A 20,721-nucleotide genomic window follows, 5' to 3' on the forward strand; every position below is an offset into this window, starting at 1 on the left:
TTTCCAGAAAAAAAGAATAACTTTCTAGAGGATAAAGCTTTACAGTAATCTTGGCTATGTAAAAGAAGAGGGTCTATAATCTGTTTTCTATACCTTCTCTATGTTCTTGTCTATCAGTTTGGGTAAGTTTGTATATGTAACACTTGAGCATATTTCCATGTGTCACATTGTATCTGTTTCTTTGTATAAAATTATTAACATCTTCAATGTAGATGTAGATATTCATTTTTATATTTTCAAGAATTAACATGTCATATGCATTTTAGGAAATCATGTTTGCTGAGCTGTTAATTTATCTGTCAAGAATTTGCAAATCTTCTCCATATGCCTCATATTACAAATTATCTGACATTTTTTGGAGATGAAGAGGATACTATCTGAAATTCGCTAGTGTTGAAAGTCAAAATAATATGGAAATCAATTTTTTCAAAAATGCAAATACTTCCTGTTTGCTAAAAAAATATGGGTAATATTCCACATAAAAGATACCTGACACTGAGTACTGTCGGTACTTTCCACCAGTTTACATACATAACTCTCAGCATCCTTTCTGTTCCAATGGTTAACCATATTTTATTGTTGATCTGTATGAAAGAGATGTTTAACATGAAAGATAATTACATCAGTCTCATTTGAACATTTGCAAATTAAATTTAATAGTGAAGATAAAATTTCCACTCTAGTGCCTGAAAGTGTTAATACAATAGTGTTAATACAATAGTACCTTCACTGTTTTTAACTTTAAAAATACGTATATAAATATATATATATTTAAATGTGTTTTTATTTTGACAGATTTTTCCCATTTTGTTACAAAAGTGTAGTGCTTCATAAGGAATCATAATTCTATCAGTCTCTTATTTAAGTGTACCCCAACATTGTTGGTACAATGTCAAGACAGTCCAGCATCCCATTGTCTACATATGTCCAACAATTTCATTGGGATTCCATCTTTCGTCTGGAAGCAGAGATGCATGTTCCATTATACCCCGTATCTGTATATGATAGACCCCAGTACTCCATCACTATACATTTCCATAAGTGGGAAGCCATGAAACAAGGTCAACTATTTTTAAAAATTTTTAAAAATTCTGATTTCATTTTCAGTTGTATGTGGCAATAAAATCTAGAAACGTTTTATGTTCTAAATAAGTTCTGTTAATAATGAGCTGATGAAATGCTTTGACTCCACTCTCCTTTACCTGTTGAACATAATCATGGAACAATCATACATGACCTTGGGAAAACTGGAACACTGAAATGTTAGTTGATAAGTTCTTGCGAAAATGGAGTATGTATCATGAATTTGTACAGTACCTTCAAACCTAAAAGTTCTATGCCCAATAGCTCTGTAATAGTAAGGGGGTTAACTGTTTTTAAGTAACAGAAAAATGCTGATATTTTCAGTCATAAAATATTGAATCATTAGAAATGATTTGAGTTCTGTCTCCATGCATTCAAGTCTTAAACTCCTGAAACCATAATTTTCTTTGAGAAAAATATTAATACAATTTTCAAACATACGTGAAAATCAAAGACACCACCTACATTTTTTACATAAGACTTTACCCTAGCTGTTTAGTGATGTAACCTCCTTTCTATTTCTTCGCCTAACGATCTGTTTATTCCTTTTATATTTCACAGATTTGAATTTTTTTTTAGTTAACAGCGTATTGAATCCTTCACTATGTTTATTGTTGAATGAATCTGTTTCTATTGTATGCTTACCGTTATACAATGAAATATTGTATCTGTTTCCCTAAAGAGTCAGGGATTTTATAAATACAGGCCTTCACAAATATTGTTTGTGGCTGCACATTTTATTTAGCTGTGAACTTTCCTACTTAACTTACAAATATCAGTTTATCTTTTGTATTTCAACTTTTTTTGTGTCCTGGGTCTAAAAATTGTGTTCATCTTATCATCTTATCCATCTTAAACTGGACAGTATGTAAAACATTATAAAAGGACATTTTTTAAAAAGGTTTATTTATTGGCAGCATTTGCTATTTGTGGGCTTATCCCTTCAGACTCTTAAATTCAACTACATTACTGCTTTATACTTGACAGTAGGACAATTTGTATCATCATTCCTGCCATTTGTTTGCCAAATAAATGCATGAAAAATGACAAAATGGTAAGAACTGAAGAGTGAATACAGTGAAAATTTATATGAAAAATAAGGACATGAATTATCATTGAGTAAAACACCACGATTGAGATCACTTTTTCAGAAAATATCTGTGTGTGTGTGTGTATAAACCACAGGCTTTTATAATTGCTCCCATTGCTGGATAAGGCCAGCTTCTCCAATCCCCTCCTGTCTTCTCTCTTCTCCTTATCCTTTATCCTTGATAAAATTATTCCATGCTTAAGTTTTAAATTTTTTGAAGTATATTGACCTTAAAGTAATGACATACATACATAATCATATGAAATCAAACTCATTTAAAAAGTGAGTATGTTTTTGATGTTAAGCCAATGAATTGATTCTTAGTTTAGTTCTTTATATTTCAGTAGAAATTGTTACTAACTTAGAATATTAATACTTCGGTAGTTTGGAAAAAAAATAAGGTGTTACTTGAGGTCGGTATTGTCGTTTTTTTTCCCCTCACTCTCTCTTTGTATTGCTGCATCATAGGGACATTTATGCTGTAAACCTGAGGTACATGGAAAGACAGTTCACAACATGACACTAACATACATTTCCTTTATTTAAGATAGTACAGTTCCAGTTAATTAATGAAAATAACTTTAGCTGTAGCTGAGATGGAGTTTTCCAGAACTAAAAATTAAAAGATTTATTTATTTTTCATTTGTAACTACAGTGTATTCCTTTCAGTGTCCAATCTGTATAGGAGGATTTAGTTAACATTTAAAGATGAAGTCATCAATGCTTTTAAAAATCTTACTTGGCTTACATATATATATATTTAATTACAGGAAAGATTTCCTGACACATATGACATGCTTTTCAAAGCATTTATTATTAAATTTTAGTCTATTTCTAAAATCTGAAAGAGTTTTGGGAAATATGCAACCAATGTGCAACGAACTGAGAACATTTTGTTTGGATAGTTCCTGGAAAAGAACTATGATCGTTTAAGTGTGAATGATTCGAAAACTGTCGTTATTGAAAATTGCCATTATTATTTTTCTCAGCATTCACTACTTCGATGATATACAGCCTGTCAGAAGTTTTCAATTTAGGTTAAAATTAGTTGCATTCAGTTGAAGAACTTTAAAGATATTAGGATAAATGCATTATATTATATAAAATCACAAATTACGTGTTTAAGTAACAAGCTTTTTCATTCTCTTTTATGCCATAAAAATTCTTATATAAATACTGAATATTTTAGGAGATGATATAATGTAACAATTGAGTTCTCGTTCTTTTAGAAAAATCTAGTGTAGTACCAAAAATCTAAATTCTGTTTCAATCATAAAACCATTGCTAACATTATGTACATCCACAGACACATGCAAACACAGACAAACAAGTACATATGCACAGACACATTTGGAAAAAGGGAATTTAAGGAAGTTCTCCAGTCAACTATGAGAAAGCAGCAGTCTTTTCCAAAGGAAATCAGGCAGAACTCAATGTTATACACAAATGTTTTATAAAGTAGACATAGGAATGTGGGTAAACCAATTGATATTATGCTGATTTAAGAACTGAACACTCTTTAATTTTGACTAACACTCTTTTTTAGATGCATCTTATGTGCATATATATGCATATGATGCATTTCTGAAGACATTGAGAAGTCATGCAGTGTTAATAATGAATTGACAGGGCCCGGCGGCGTGGCCTAACAGCTAAAGTCCTCGCCTTCAACCTGCCCCGGGATCCCATATGGGCGCCGGTTCTAATCTTGGCAGCTCCACTTCCCATCCAGCTCCCTGCTTGTGGCCTGGGAAAGCAGTAGAGGATGGCCCAAAGCTTTGGGACCCTGCACCCGCGTGGGAGACCAGGAAGAGGTTCCAGGTTCCCGGCATCGGATCGGCGCGTACCGGCCCGTTGCAGCTCACTTGGGGAGTGAAACATCGGATGGAAGACCTTTCTCTCTGTCTCTCCTCCTCTGTGTATATCTGGCTTTCCAATAACAATAAAAAATCTTTTAAAAAAAATAATGAATTGACAACAGGCCTTTGGAATGGCAACTGATTGTCTAATCATCTCAATCCCTGACACTGGATTGAAGTTATCTCTGTTGAGAATTACCTGAAAATATTAAAAACGAGGCCTCTTTGGAGGAAAATAACATCATCCCAACTGGTAATTTTCAAAATTTAAACAGTTCTTTTTGTTTGCTTATCAAAGAGCCTGGCAAACATGTCAAAAAACATAATAGAAGGCAATATGAATGAATCAGTAATGGAGTAAAATCAATGAAAAGTGCTCCATTGGGATCTGAATAGTAGCTAATCAAATTTATTAGGCTGTTACAAAGAACCAATGTTGGATCTGTAAACAAAGCATTTTACATGAAAACACAAGACCTGATCATCCACATTAGTAAATGACTAATAAATAAGACACAAAATCCTGCAGAATGAACAACAAAAATATAATAATTAGTATAATAAAAGAATGAACTGCAAATATTACACTGTGATGTAAATATAACCTTGACACTAACCAACCTGATTAGGATTTTGGAATGCAAAATTACAGATTTTTCTAATACGTGACGACATAGGTACAAAAACCCTTTCAAAAGCTATGACTTAGGCCCAGCGTGGTAGCCTAATGGCTAAAGTTCTAGCCTTGCACATGCCCGGAACCTATATGGATGCTGGTTCGCGTCCTGGTGGCCCTGCTTTCTTTCCAGCTCCCTGGTTGTGGCCTGGGAAAGCTGGAAGATATTCTGGGCTCCTGGCTTTGGATCAGTGCAGTTCTGGCTGTTGATGCTTGGGGAGTGAATAAGCAGATGGCATATCGTCCTCTCTGTCTCCTTCTCTTTGTTTATCTTCCTTTCCCATAAAAAAGAAATACATCTTAAAACAAAACAAAACAAAATTCATCTCTGTCTAAAATGTAGACAAATGAAGCATCAGAGTCCGTTAACAGAATTTGAAAGGCATAGTTACAGAGCGAGAGCGAGAGCGAGAGCGAGAGAGAGAGAAGGGCCGATCTTCAGTCCACTGGTTTACACGCAAAAGGCTGCATTGGATAGGGCTGCACCATGCGCCAAGAGTTTTACCTGGGTCTCCTGTTCTGATGAAATGGTCAAGCACTTGGGACTTATTGTTAACTTTTTTTCTCACAATCCCAAGACGCTGGACACAGCAAGTGAGCCTCACAAGAGGCCTTTATTTCAAGGAGGGTGGTAGCGTGGAGTATGGAGAAGCAGCATAGAAGAGCAGAGCAGAGAAAGAGACAGGGAGAGCGAGCTGGAAGAAGAGAGAGAGATGGATGCAGAGAGAAGAACAAAGACCGCACAAGGAGAGAGAAAAAGAGAAGAGATGAAAGAACAAAGAGAAGAGGCATCTTTTATGGCCCCGGGTTGGGGGACAAGGAATGTGGGGGTCAGGGATTGGCAAATGCGGCTTAGGTGGACACTAGAAATAAATGCCTTAAGGGATTGGTGGAATGCACAGTTTCAACCTGAAGGTCACTACATTTGATTAGGCAAATGGGCTATAAGGAGGTTAAGAGGTAGGAGGTGTACAGTAATGCTGGGTAACCATGTATCCAAGGGGACTGAGACCTAGGGGATTTAAGGCAGCATTGGGTCAGCAGACATTCAAGGTGGCATTGAGTCCAGGACAGTGGGGCCAGTCCTCAGAGTTCCTCCTTACACATATTCTTCTACTTTCCAAGGCCCGTTAGCAGGGAGCTGAATCTAATGTTGCTGCAAACTCAAATGATGCCCATATGGGATGCCAGAGTCACAGAAGGGAGTTTAATATGACACACCAGAAAATCAGCACTTACTCCATAAATTAAGATAGGGTCTATGATAAGCATCAATTCAACACAATCCATAGAAATATAATACAGGTGAATAAGACACATGGTTATTTTAGTTGACTCAGAATATTAACATAACACTAAAAATATATTTATCTAAGGAGCAGAGCATTGTAGACAGATCAATACAGAAAGAGGATAATTTCCATCCACTGGTTTACTTCTTTAATGCTGAAATCCACCACGTCTGGGCGAAGCCAAAGCCCAGAGCAAGGAACTCTGTGTCTCCTACACGCGGAGCAATATCCTGACTGTCAGGGACATCATCCACAATGCCAGCCCATACATACACAAACTTTTGCACCAAAGGTCTGGCATTCTCATAAAACCTGTCCTGTACTGTGCAGGTCAAGGAATATCATTACAATTTTCAAATGCTAGTTTCTTTCTAGAGGTTATTTATGACTATGATACAGAATTTTAGTGTTGTTTGGAGCAAAGCACTATGGTGAGAACTTTATCAAGTATTGAAGTAAGCATAGAGGTTTCCACTGGTTTATCTCTTGCCCCAAAGGGAGAATTAAGTTACTTATATTAACACTTATCAGACAATATAGACAATCTGTCTACAGCGTAACAAGATATCTAATATTATAATAGAAACCAAGTAAGTATTTAAGGACAAGGTGAAAATATCATTTCATTCATTGTATCTGTAACAAAGAATGGGTATTTTACTTGATGATTCTTCTCTATGACCTATCATCTGTAAAAGCACTAACTTTGAAACACTTCAACTTTAGCTGTAATAGTTGACTCAATCCTTTTTATGTATCCTGCTACAGTGATCAGTAGAGATTTTTGACCCTCAGACACTGTGAGCAATTGAGTCTGAATCCCAAAATAAAACTGAGGAATGCTTACTGTAAATTAATTTTCATCAATGATATCACTTGTGGTTGGGTACCAGTGGGTACCTCATCCTGCCCCGGAAATCAGTCATCCAATTTCCCTTACTTTTGGACAAAAGATCTATTTTGCATAAAAACTGAGTTGTTTACAGGAGAAGTTGAGGTGTTTCTTAATCATCGTTACTAATTTCACTATTGCAATTTTAATATAAATAGAGCTAATGCAGAATTTTCACTCTCATCTGGGTTTCTCTTTTTTAACAGAGTTGGAGAAATTCATGTCAGAGTCATGTTCTGACCACTACTGATTTTTGGAATTCTGAATTAAATGCAATCCAGTTACTGAGTACAAGTTAGAGACACAGCTGTAATGCAAATATAATCCCAATATTAAAAAAAAGGTAGCCCTGAAAAATTCAAAAATAGGCTAACCCACTTGGATCAGTGTAACACTGAAGCCTAAAGTAGCATTCTCATAAGGGTAGATTCATGTAAGCCATACGTGCAAACCAACAGCAAAGCACAAGAACAGCTCCAGAACTCCTACCAATCTACTCCACTCCTCAAATGTAACAGTTTTGTTTGCCTTTAACAGCATTGTCATTTTGATCTTATGTTTTTTTTTGCTGTTGCTATTTTTCAGAAAGCACTTCCGTTTTTCTTTGCAATATTAAAGATATCCCCTGGAAAGTCTATTATATGAAACAAAGTCTCTTTGTTTAAAGCGATTCTATTCAGTGAATATGGATTTATTATGTAGGCTGTCAGGCTTACAAAGCTTGCTCAGCTTCACTAGAAATGCAAGAAACATTTGAATAATATCAAAATATTACCTTCAGAGATACTAGATATATGTCTTGGGGCATATTTGCCTAAAAACAATAGCGTGGCCTACTAGAAAAGAAAGCTGTGTTTGGAGTCCACATGGAGACTCTAAGATGATGTCCAGATAAATGATTTCAAAATTCAATCTCCCATCTGCAGAACAGTTAAGGATACACAGAATATGAAGATATTGTGGGAATGAAATGAAACAAACTATGTGAAAGTTCCCTGAGTATTTGATTTATTCAGAAAATTTATTTGATTCTAAATTTTTTAATGATGTTAATGACTTATTGACTTTCTCATGCGTATTTGAACAGTTATAGAATAAGTTGTGATTGAATTTATGAAGTTGATTGAATGTAACCATTTTCCTAAAACTTAAAACATTCTTTTCTAGAGAGTTTTGATGTTAAACTATGTAATAGGCATTTTAAGTGTGGTTCTCTTCATTTTTACAGAGCATGAATTTTTAAAGAATAAATAATTCTCTAGACATTTTATTTAAAGCTTTGTCCTCAGAAGTTCTTTGATGAATATTGTATTTATCACCTCTAACGCCAGACCATTTAAAATACAAGGCTTCTCTAACTGCTCTTTCAACTGTTGTGTTAGAGCTGTTCAGTGGACAGGGAGTACAAAATAGTGTGATTTGCATTCAATGCAGAATCCATGCAGTTAAACTTTCAAGTCTTAATGAAAGGTCATAAAATCTCACAGTACTGACCAAAGATTTCCTAGAACATTAAATCCCCACATGAATCCTCCTCTACCACTTTAAGCACAAGTTAAAATTGCAAATCATAAATACTGAATGCTTTCTTCCTTAATGTAAGTTCACTGTGCAACCTTGTCTGGCACAGATACTCCACTTAAAGGACTGTAACATTTTCATTATCTGTACTATCTCTGAGGGGTTGGTAATGTGGCTGTTTCTGTTTGTAATGGGCTGAAAATGCTTATACAATTTTTTTTCTTGAAGTCAGCTGCTAATGTAGCTCTTTCCCATTCTGAGTTAAGATACGTGGTGTGGCTTTGATTTCTATTATTGTCCAATTAAAACTAACATACATGTACATGAATATATCATTTCTAGAGGTTTATTGCTCTTCTAATGTATTGACTGACTATGCTCTCTGTGTGTGTATATCCTATGTTAAGGTATCTATAAGAACGAAGAGTGCTTTCTCAAAGCTTAATTTTCTTCATGATGGAAGGATTATAAAATAGAAAAATCTCATAAGATATTTCAAAAACACCTCTACAAATTAAGTTTTCTATTTGAGTGGCAAAAAACCCTCTTACAAGTATGAAATATGCTGGAAGCATATAAAAAGTTAAAGTCTCAGAATTATATTGCTTTTACAAAAAATGCAATGGTTATTGTTGATGAGACTACATAAAATTATTTTTGAGTAAGAAATGAGGTAAATTCAAAATCCATTTTATTTGCATAGGTATTAGCTAAAATGCGCTAATTCATAGTGATATCACAGAATCTCAGCCTGGAAACTGCATGTATGCAGAAACTAAAATATCATTGCTGTCCAGATCTTTTGAAGCATTTATTTCTCACTTGGCAGATATATCTGTTATTATGGACAACATAAGTAGTCCCATTTCACCCTCTCTCTTAAAGTTTTAAGAATGCTTACTAAATGTCAAGGTAATCTCACCTTGAGAAACTTCAAAGTTTTAATAACCACTTTGGAGTCCCCAAGCCACATGAGTCAGAAAAGATCCAGCCCATGAAATAAAAGTCGGAGCTTCAACATTACATTTTCTAATTATATCCCTATGTAACTAACGGCTCTTATGTATAACATGAGATTAAGGAAGTTTCCCCAAACTTTTGAAATCTCAAGATCTACAGCAGAACTAAATAAGTTGAACTTGTAAGACTAAGGGTATGGTATCATACATATTAATTTATCTGACTATTATAAAGTATGCAAGAAGCCTAAAATGTTCATCCTTGCTTAATTAAAAACCCACACACATATTTTTCTAAATGCAAGATATTACATTGTAAGTGTTGAAAGTGCTTCAAAAAATTAGTGGAAAATGGAAATTAAAGATAATATTACATTGGTGCAAACATTTTTTTTGCGATTTATTTTATTGCAAAGTCAGATATACAGAGACAGAAAGATCGTCCATCCTCTGGTTCACTCCCCATGTGGCTGCAGTGGCTGGAGATGAGCCTATCTGAAGCCAGGAGCCTGGAGCTTCATCTGGGTCTCCCACAAGGGTGCAGGAATCCAAACCTTTGAGCTGTCCTCAACTGCTCTCCTAGGCCACAATCAGGGAACTGGATGAAAAGTGGGGCTGCTGGGATTAGAATCAGCACCCAAAAGGGATCCTAACGTGTTCAAGGTGAGGACTTTAGCTCCTAGGCCACTGTGCCGGGCCCCCCTTGGTACAAATATTTTTAAATACATCTACTTGAGAGAACTTTGAGAAGCTCACAGAGAATGAATATGATGAAAATCTTCATCAATTTTGAAATATTTTTACATGAAATTAAACATCTTTAAAAAAGCATTTATTTTATTTTTTTGAATAACACAACAAGGGAGGGAGAGGGAGAAAGAGAGAGGAAAAACAAACTTTTCCCCTCATTTACTACCCAAAAAGTGAAGCAGCCATGAGTCAGGGACTCAGTTGGGTTTCCTATGTGGTGGCAGAGATTAAGTTGCTGGAGTATCACCTGCTACCTTCAGGGGTGTACACAAGTACAAACCAAGATTGGAGAATAAGACTGAAACATTAGTCCAGGCATTTCAATATGGGTTTTATGCATCCCAGTGACTTAACCTTGTGTCAAATTCCTGTCCCAAAACATGTATTTTAAATATATGTTTTACATAAACTTTCTGAAGTACATTTTGTATAGAGTATTATACTGAAACTTCTAGGAAACAAATTGATGCCTGGTTTAGACAATTTACTTTAGGAAGATAGTAGCATTCTATTAGGTCTGAATTTGTGAAATCCCAAGTTATCTGTTCAATAAATTTACTTAAATTGGATTTGAGTAACTACTTATTCTTAGGCCTCTACTATAGTAGATTGCAGTGTGTGTGTGTGTGTGTGTGTGTGTGCATTTGAACTTGCAACAAATAATAAATAGCTCTTGAATTTCCTTGGAAAACATTCTGCATTCTGATGCCACTTGAAATTTTCCCCTTCATTTATCAAGTAACAATTTAATTATTCTTTTGATTTCTTTCTTTCACTGAAGTACTTGAAACTCTAATAGACTCTGTCTTACCAATTCAGAGTGAATAGTAACTCTGATACTGAGTCAGGAAAGATGCAACTGGGTTTACCAGAGCTGTCTTGATGACTTTTTTGTGCAAAGTAAATGAGGATGTCTTCACTGCTTCCCTTTTATTTTGTCTTCCTTTCCTCTCCTGCTTCTGTCATTGGGAGGGGCACTCTGTGGCTTTTCAGTCTACCGTTCCAGTTTAGGTCACTTCTTGTGCTTTTTTCTTCCTTTTTCTTCTTCTTCTTCTTCTTTTTTTTTTTAATAACCAAATTGCCTTTGCTGGTCCTTGGCGCTGTGATGATCAAATGCAGGCCAAGCAATTCTGTCTCTCTGAACTGCAAATGCTAGACACATATAATCAGCTTGTGTTTACATTAACAGTGATTTGCATTTTAGCTAGCTGTTCTTTTTTTTTTTTTTTTTAAAGATTTTATTGTTATTGGAAAGCCGGATATACAGAGAGGAGGAGAGACAGAGAAGAAGATCTTCCATCCGATGTTTCACTCCCCAAGTGAGCTGCAACGGGCCGGTGTGCGCCGATCCGATGCCAGGACCAGGAACCTCTTCCTGGTCTCCCACGCGGGTGCAGGGTCCAAATGCATTGGACCGTCCTCAACTGCTTTCCCAGGCCACAAGCAGGGAGCAGGATGGGAAGTGGAGCTGCCGGGATTAGAACCGGCGCCCATATGGGATCCCAGGCCTTTCAAGGCGAGGACTTTAGCCGCTAGGCCACACCACCGGGCCCTTAGCTAGCTGTTCTGCCAGTCCTGAGTGCTAGCTCTGCTGGGTCCTAGATAGAAGTTGAAAATCATAGGACTGTTATTGAGGTTTGGGCTTCCAGGAAGTAGCTTTGACCTTAAATACGAATTTATCCGTTTTCCTAAAATAAGGTTCAAACAACTTTTGTCATTATAGTGTGTGTGTGTGTGTGTGTGTGTGTGTGTGTGTGTGTGTGTGTGGTGTGTATGTGGTGAGGGGGACATACCATGCTTGATAAATTGCAAGTACCTAAGTAGTAAGACAAATAAAAAAAATCTTTTTTTCCCTTTATTACTTTCTTTGGAATTTCATTGCCTATGTATATAGATCCAGAAACTACTTTTTCCTTAGAGATACTGTCTTTTCTGCCACACCTCGCCAATTTTTGATTCTGTGACTTCATTTTTAAATGACATGCCGGACATATTATCTTGGTTGGATCTAGTGTTTTCTAGCTGTTCTATAGATGCATTTTTAATTTAGAGATTATTCCAAATTTAAAAGAAGGATTATTTCTGTTTTAAGATTTATTTATTCTTATTGAGATGGGCGATTAGCACAAAGAGAATGAAATACATGGAGAAATATCTTCCACCTGCTGGTTCACTCTTCCTATGGCTGCAGTAGCCAGAGTTTGACCTGATCCTATTCCAGGATCCAGGAGCCTACTTCAGGTCTCCCACATGGTTGCAAGGTCCCAAAGCGTAGGGCCATCCTCCAATGTCTACCTCGGCCACAAGCAAGAAGCTAAATTGGAAATGGAACATTGGAAACATGAGCCAGTGCCTATAGGGGATGTCATGCTTGGAGGTGGAGGATTAGCTAATAAACAAACATACAGGTTCCAATTATTTTTAGTGAACTTAAAAAATAAACAAGTGCTCACATGTGACTTATATGTTATTTACCAAAAAAAAAAAATAGTGCTGAACATTATACTTACAGTAAATAAGGACAAAGATTTTCAAAGAATTTGAGAATAAAAAAATTAATAATGATGTTAACAGTGTTCAACTTGTTTATCTATATCTATTAGTTCTCCTGTTATTTCTTCACCAAAACTCAAACTTGACAATTTTCTTTATATTCAGAGCAAACAAATAAAGTTCTTGAGTCATGGCACCTAAAATTATGTTGTATTTGAGTGTCTACTCTTATCAATGTTTAAAAACTTTCTTGCATTTTCAATGATACTTTTGATCTCCCAGTAAATCAGAAAAGTGAGGGAAACATGTTTACAAGAGGACATGACATACAAACTTTGTTGTGTACTCACACATAACTACTGCATATATGGCAATAAAAATAAAATTAGAGCATTTAAAAAACCTTAAAGGAAGTAATCTATGGTATAATCTAAAAAATACATATATATCTCTCTCTATATATAAACACATATCTAGATATGTAGATATCTAGATATATGTAGATATATAGATATATATATTCAGAGTGTAGAAATCAAGAATATCATGCAGAGCAGCCTAACAGAATTGCTAGAATAGTCTAAACTGTTTATGAGTAACAGTTACTGAAGTTACATATGGATAATAGGATGCTGGATTTTTTAGCATTGTCTATAACCTAAATGTCATGAATGTCATGACACACTTATAAACAATGATGAACTTGTGACTATTACTGAAGACTATACTATTGTAATAATATGGAGAAAAATTCAAAAAGATTGATTCAATAACTTATCAATTATGAATAATGTTGCAACAAACAAGGTACTAAAGATAATTCTTTAATGACTTTTTTTACTGCATTTGGATATGTATACAGAATTAAGATGACTAGATTACGTGGTAGATTTACTTTTACATTTTTTTTAATATTCATTCATTAGGAAAATTGAATGAATGGGGGAGATATAGGCAAAAAAAGAGGGAGAGCAAGAGAGAGAAAAGATCTTGCATCCACTGCTTGATTTTCCAAATGTCTGCAGCAGCCAGGGTCAGGCCAAGCCAAAGCCAGAAGCTAGGACCTCCACCTAGAGCTCCATGTAGGTGGAATAAACCCAAGCATTTGGTATTTTTGTGTTACCTCCCAGGTACATTGGTAAGCAGCTAAGTCAGATTAGTTGTGACTTGAATGAAGCACTCTGATGTGGGACGTGATATCTCAAAGAGTGATTTTACAAATTGCACCACACTACATAGTCCTTTTCTCATTTTCAAAATCACAGTTAATTACCATTATTTTAAATTTTTGATTTCTTTAGATATTAACCTTTTATCACAGGTATGCTTTTCCAATCTTTTCTTGTTTGCTCTAAGTTGCCTTTTCACTCATACTTATTTCCCTGCTTGTGCAGAAAATTTCTGATTTAATAGCATTGATCTGTTTTGGTTTGTGTTGCATGTACTTTGGATTCTTATTTTAAAAATAGATGCTAAAATCAGTTATGCAGCTTTACCTGAATGCTAATTATTTAATAAATTTGTTAAAATCACATGTGTATTTTGTGTCACAATTTTAATTGAAATATATTAATAACAGAGACACAAAAACTTCACGATTTTGCTGATATGGGGGAATGTAAAAGGTAATCTAGCAGAAACAGTAAGCAAAAGCATGACGCCGAGGGCTAGTGAAAGCATAGATTTGAGATACATTGGCGTGAAGGTACAACATTTTAGTCAGATAAAAGGGGTAAGTTCAAACGAGCCTGCAGAACAGGTGACTACAATTAATAAAAAGTTGTCATATTCTTGAAACTGCTGAGAATATTTTAACTGTACTGACCACCAAAGAATTTTTTAAAAGTCACACATGTGATAATCAACCACACATACATTAATTGTAAATGATTTAATAATTTCAAAATGCATGCTTCAATGAGCAGTACAGTTCCTCGGAACCCCATCATCCACATAGGAGGCTAGCGTTTTCTCCAGCTCCCAGGTTTGGATGTGCCTGGCTTCCACAGTTGCAGGTGCCTGGGGAGTGATCTAGCGTATAGGCACTTCTTCTCTGCGGAAAAGCATTTTGAAAAATAAACTTGTGTGTGTAGTAAATATATAGAATATATAGAATATATAGAAATAAATGTGATTCTTATGAAATAAACAAATCAGTTTTATCAAGCAAATTACTGTATGTCCTAGTGTTTAATACTAAGGACTTTGACATCAAATAAGTAAGGTAAATAAGTAAAGTAAAACAGCATGAGACCAAAGAGATCACTCACTGAAATTGGTGATTAATTAGTCATTGGCATTTCCAAAGATTAATGAGTTTATTTGAAAGGAGGAGTTACAGAGAGAGAAGGAGGGGAAGAAACAGAAGACTGAGAACCTTCCATCTGTTGATTCACTTCCCAGATGTCCATAACAGCAGGGGTGTGCGTTAGGCAGAGACTAAGCAACAGGGTCTTCTATACGTCTTCCTTGTGGGAACAAGGACCTAAGCACTTGGCCATCTTCTGGTGTGTTCCCAGGTAATAAACAGGGTGAGATGAATCAGAAGTAGAGCAGCAGACTTGGATCAGCCTCTGTGTGGGACGCCAGTATCACAGGCAGCAGCTTTACCCACTGCACTTTTTTTTTTTTCATTTGATTTTTTTTTATTTTTTTGTTAATTATTTTGCATTATGTGACAGTTTCATAGGCTCTGGGAATCCCCCCCCTCCCTCCCCTCCCCCCGGTGGATTCCTCCACCTTGATGCAGTATTACAGTTCAAATTCAATCAAGATCCTTTCATTGCAAACGTATACCAAGCATAGAGTCCAGCTACTTATTGTCCAGATGGGTTGAACAGTTTCTTGGGGAGACCTTTTCTGGTCTGAAGTTTGAGCTGGCAGAATATCATCACAGTCAATTAAGAGTCCCAATATAACATCAACAGCAATTTGCAATGTTATGGAATTGACATGGTTTTGAGTAACCAGTGTATTAAAAAGAAAAAAAAAAAAAAAAAAAAAAGGAAAACAAGTCCTAGCCACCACCTATGATTAGCTCATTGACATTTCAATTTTAGTTCATATACAGGACCGGCTGCTCTATACCTTAAAATGGCCATAAGGCACCATTCAGCTGTTTCGTGTCCATTTCATCTTAGTATTTAGCCAGTTGTTGTGTTGAAGTAAAATTTTGCTGATCTTGGCAGATTTTAGGATAATCCAGACTGGCTTGTAACTCTAACAAGATATATGTCAACATTTTAGGTGAGAACATTTTTTTTTGGGGGGGGGGGGTGTGCAGGAAAATCCTCAACACCATGGTGAGGAGTAACTAATCTTTGTGACCCACCCAGCGAGGCATGAGCCAATCCATGCCAGCTCTTTCCTGTCAGATTTCAAGTTCTACTTTCTGTTGTTTATCTATTTTAGGTTTTTTTTTTTTTTTTTTTTTTTTTTAGTTTGTAGGATTGTTTGCTGTGAGGGGTTTTCGAAGCGATCCCGATGGTCATTGCGAGGGAGGGGGGGTCCAGAGGTGGAGCCAGGCTCGGACCAGAGAAAGCTCTCCTACCTGGTCCCGAAGGACGTTTATTGTTCTTCTGTGTCTGCAGACCACTCAGGGCTTCTGGTTGTCTTTCCAATGACGTTGGTTTCTGCACGGTAGTGTTTGGACTTCTTCCATCCCCTTTGGAAGCTCCGGTTGGGGGTGGGTGACCTCAGAGTACTCGGCCTCCGAGGGCATCCAATTCCCTGTGGCCTCCTTGGCAGTTGGGATATAGTCCTTGTTGCTCGTATTAATAGTTTGTGGTGAAGGTCTGGGAGTCTTCATGGTTGGGATCCAAGCTTCCTCCTTACCACCTGCTCCACCCTGGAGTGCCCCCCTGCTCCACGCACATGACCTCCTGTTAAGAGGTTGTCAGGATCGCACCCGATTCCCCCCTCATGCATTGGTATAGTAGTTTTATTGTTGTTTAGTGCCGCTTTGAGTCTGTTGTCTATGAATTACCAGATTTGACCTTGATAGGCTATATTGTACTTTTTTCTCACTCTTTTTATGGTCCTGAAAGATTTCCCTGCACTCCCCCCCATTACAGGTTAAATACCACATGTTTGCCTTAATCTGAGATGAAAAGAGAACAACTTGGAAAATAGTACCTGTATAATGTAATATTAGTGCAATCTCTTATAACCTGTATCCAATGCAATAAGATAACATGATATAATCTATAAACCAACAATTAATGTCAGAATACTTAAGATCTACATCGAAAAACTGTAAAACCTACTATACCCTCAATACACTGCACTTTAATTCAGTCCTCAAGTCACTGGACATTGTTCAGAATGGTGAAGGGGAGTGATGGGTGAGTATTTCCTGAGTTAAGAAAAATCACTTTGTCTATTTACTAGTAGTGCAGAACCGCGTCAATCACAGTTGAGATCACCACTATTTCCAAGGAGAACTGTGTGAAGGTGTGAATTTAAGCTCCTGGAAAAATGCATTTGATTGATCAATGTTTTCAACTGTCAGTTTTCAAATTACATTTCATGTGGAAATCTAAGTTTCTATGGTGTTTGTTATTAATATGACTTTTCATTTTGCAATCAAAACACACAAGGAACTTATTAAAATAGATCTCTGTGGTCCACCTACAGTTTTTGTTATTTTCAAAGCCTTGAGTAAAGACTGAGAATTTGTTTTTTTTTTTTCTGGTTCCCAAGTGATACCACAGCTGGTCCATTGAACATACTTTAAGTATATTAAAAAATACTCTTTTATAAAGGATAATTTCTTCCACACTGAACTAGATAAATCTACAGATCATATGAAATTTAGCTTACTTAAGAATAAAAAGGGAAGGATTGTTATGTTTATGGAGTGTATTGAGTAAAAAATCTCACTTAATATTGAAATATAATTGGATATTTGGAGTAAGTATTGCATAATCAGAAATGTTTATTTGAAGAATTGCTGGCCTGAATGATATACTTTTGCCAAACTCTGCTGCTAAGTTTGATTTTTCTATTATATAGCCTTCGCAGCTCATGATTGATCATGACTTTCTCCTTAATATTAACTGTTGAACTATCAAGACCATTTGAGCAAGACCATCGGAGCAAGCCCCATATCCGGGACCTGGGGTGGGTGGGAGACTGGGTGGGGTTTCTCCCTTAAAATCCCCTTTTACATTAGATATATGAAGGGAAGCAATAAAAAAATGCTAAATTAAAAAAATAATAATAAAAATATTACACATAGCTACTGTAAATTTGGGAGTATCATATTCTTAGAACTGTATCTATAAAGGTTATTGAATCTTAACAACTTAAAAACTAAGTTAAAATTAATAACTGAAAATTATAATAAAAACAAAATCATATTAGAAAACATTAATCTAAGAGCAGTAACATGGATTTTATAATATAACTATTAACATGTAAAATGTTTTGGCCATTTCACTGCCAGCATATATTGTTTTCTGATTTCTGTATGACAGATTTTCTAACTGAAGTAAGGTAAAACTCATTATTACTACTTTCATTTGCATTTTCCTAATGCCTAGTGAGCATTTATTTCTATGTCTGTTGGCCATTCAAATTTTATCCACTGATAATGACTACCTAATGCCTGTGGATTTTGCCCATTTCTCTTTTAAGATTTATTTGTTTGTTATTGGACAAGAAGATATACAGAGAGGAACAGAGGCAGAGAGAAAGATCTTCCATCACAACAGCTGGAGCTGAGCCGATCCAAAGCCAGGAGCCCGGAACTTTTTCCAGGTCTCCCATGTAGGAGCAGGGTTCCAATGCTTTGGGCCATTGCCCAGTTTTCCAGGCCACAAACAGGGTGCTGGAAGGGAAGCAGGGCTGATGGCACACAAACTGGCATCCATATGGGATCCTGGGCATGCAAGGCAAAGGACGTTAGCTACGAGGCTACCACACTGCACCCTTGCCCATTTCTTTAATTAGATTGTTTTGTTGTTGATGACTTTTTAGAGCTCTTTATAGATTATGGATATCAACATTGTATCAGTTGCATGGTTTGCAACTTTTTTTCTCACTTTCCCAGTTGCTCCTTCATTTTGTTGCATGCTTGCTCTGAAGTACAGTAGCTTCTTAGTTTATATAATCCAATTTGTTAATTTTTGCTCTAATGTCCTGTGCTTCTGGAATCTTTCACAGGCTATTCTTGACCCATTTTGAGTTTTTTTTTTAAATAAGATATAAGGGACAGAGTTTGTCTGAGACTCGTGCAAATGGAAATCCAATTTCCCCAGCACCACCTGCTGCAGACTATCTTCCTTCCAGGCATTGATGTTTGTGAATGACTGTAGCTGCATTGACTGTTTTCTGGGGGTTCTATTCTAAGTTGTAGCTGTGCATGTCTATGTTTGTACCAGTAGCATGTTGTTTTGCTTACACTGCCCTGTAATGTGCATAGATACCTTGTTTTTGTATGCCTGGCATTGTTTTTAAGATGATTTTAGCTATTGATATTTTCTTTTTTGTCCATATGAAATTAAGCATGATGTTGTCTACACTGGAGATTTTTTTGTGAAATTTTGAGGTGACTTTATTGAATTTATAAATTGCTTTAAGAAATCTGGATTTTTTAAAAGATTTATTTATTTTTATTACAAAGTCAGATATATGTAGAGGAGGAGAGACAGAGAGGAAGATCTTCCATCCAATGATTGACTCCCCAAGCGACCTCAATTGCCAGAGCTGCAGCAATCCAAAGCCAGGAGCCAGGAACCTCCTCCTGGTCTCCCACACGGGTGCAGGGTCCAAAGGCTTTGGACCGTCCTCAACTGCTTTCTCAGGCCACAATCAAGGAGCTGTATGGGAAGTGGTGACACCAGGATTAGAACTGGCGCCCACATGGGATCCTGGTGCGTTTAAGGTGAGGACTTTAACTGCTAGACCATGGCGCCGGGCCCAACCTGAATATTTTGATGATATTTAATGACCATGTTGTTGCAGTCCATGAACGGATCAAACTTTTCCATTATTGTGCTTTTTTTATTTCTTTAATACTGTGTAATTTTATTTATTTTTTATGTTCTTTGTTAGATTTGTTCCAGAGTATTTAATTTTTTTGGAGATGTTTGAAATGGTATGATCGTCCAAGATTTTTTTTTTCAGCCATGTAAATGTCTGTATATAGAAAAGCTTTTGACTTGCGTGTTTCAATAATCTCTCTGTGGAGTTGTTTGGTTCTCTTTATATAGATTAATGTCATCTTCAAATAAGAAAATTCAATTTTGTTTACTTTTGGTTTCTTTTTTTTTTACCTAATAGATTTGACTAGAACTTCCACCAGTGATGCAAGAGCACATCCTTGGTTGCATCTGGATATTGGTGGAAATATTTCCAACTTTTCCCTGTTTGATTTGATGCTGGCTGTGGGCTTCTCACTTAATTTCCATGTTGTGTTGAAGGATGTATATTCTTCAGCCAAATTACTGAAGATTTTTATCATGTACAGATATTGTATTTTCTCTTTTTTAAAGATTTATTTTTTTTTATTGGAAAGTCAGATTTACAGAGAGGATGTGATATACAGGGGAGGATTATCTGTCTGCTGGTTCACTCCCCACATGGCCACCATGGCTTCAACTGAGATGATCTGAAGACAGGAGTCAGGAGCTTCTTCCAGGTCTCTCACACAGGTGCTAGGTCTCAAGGACTTAAACCATCCTAGACTGGTTTCTCAGGCCACAGGCAGGCAGCTGGATGGGAAGCAGGGCTGCCAGGATGAGAAATGGGGCCCATATTGGATTGCGGTGCTTGCAAAACAACACCTTTAGCTGCCAGGCTACCACACTAGGCCCAGACATGGTAATATTTTTCAATCTGTTTTGCATTTTTGATCCATCCCTGCATACTAGAGATACATCCTGCTTGGTCAAGGCAAATGATCTTCTTATCTCTTGTTGGATTCCATTAGCTATTTTATTGAGGATTTTTTAATCTATGATCATTGGAGATATAGATTGATAATACTTATTATTTTGTTGTATCATCTTCTGGCTTTGGTTCTGAATTAAGCTGATCTGGGCTCATGGGAGTAGTTTAGAATTCCCTCCTTTCAATTGTTTTGAATAGTTTGAGAGTGATGGG

The sequence above is a fragment of the Ochotona princeps genome, chromosome 2, assembly GCF_030435755.1.
Source record: "Ochotona princeps isolate mOchPri1 chromosome 2, mOchPri1.hap1, whole genome shotgun sequence".
In the NCBI taxonomy this organism is placed as follows: Eukaryota; Metazoa; Chordata; class Mammalia; order Lagomorpha; family Ochotonidae; genus Ochotona; species Ochotona princeps.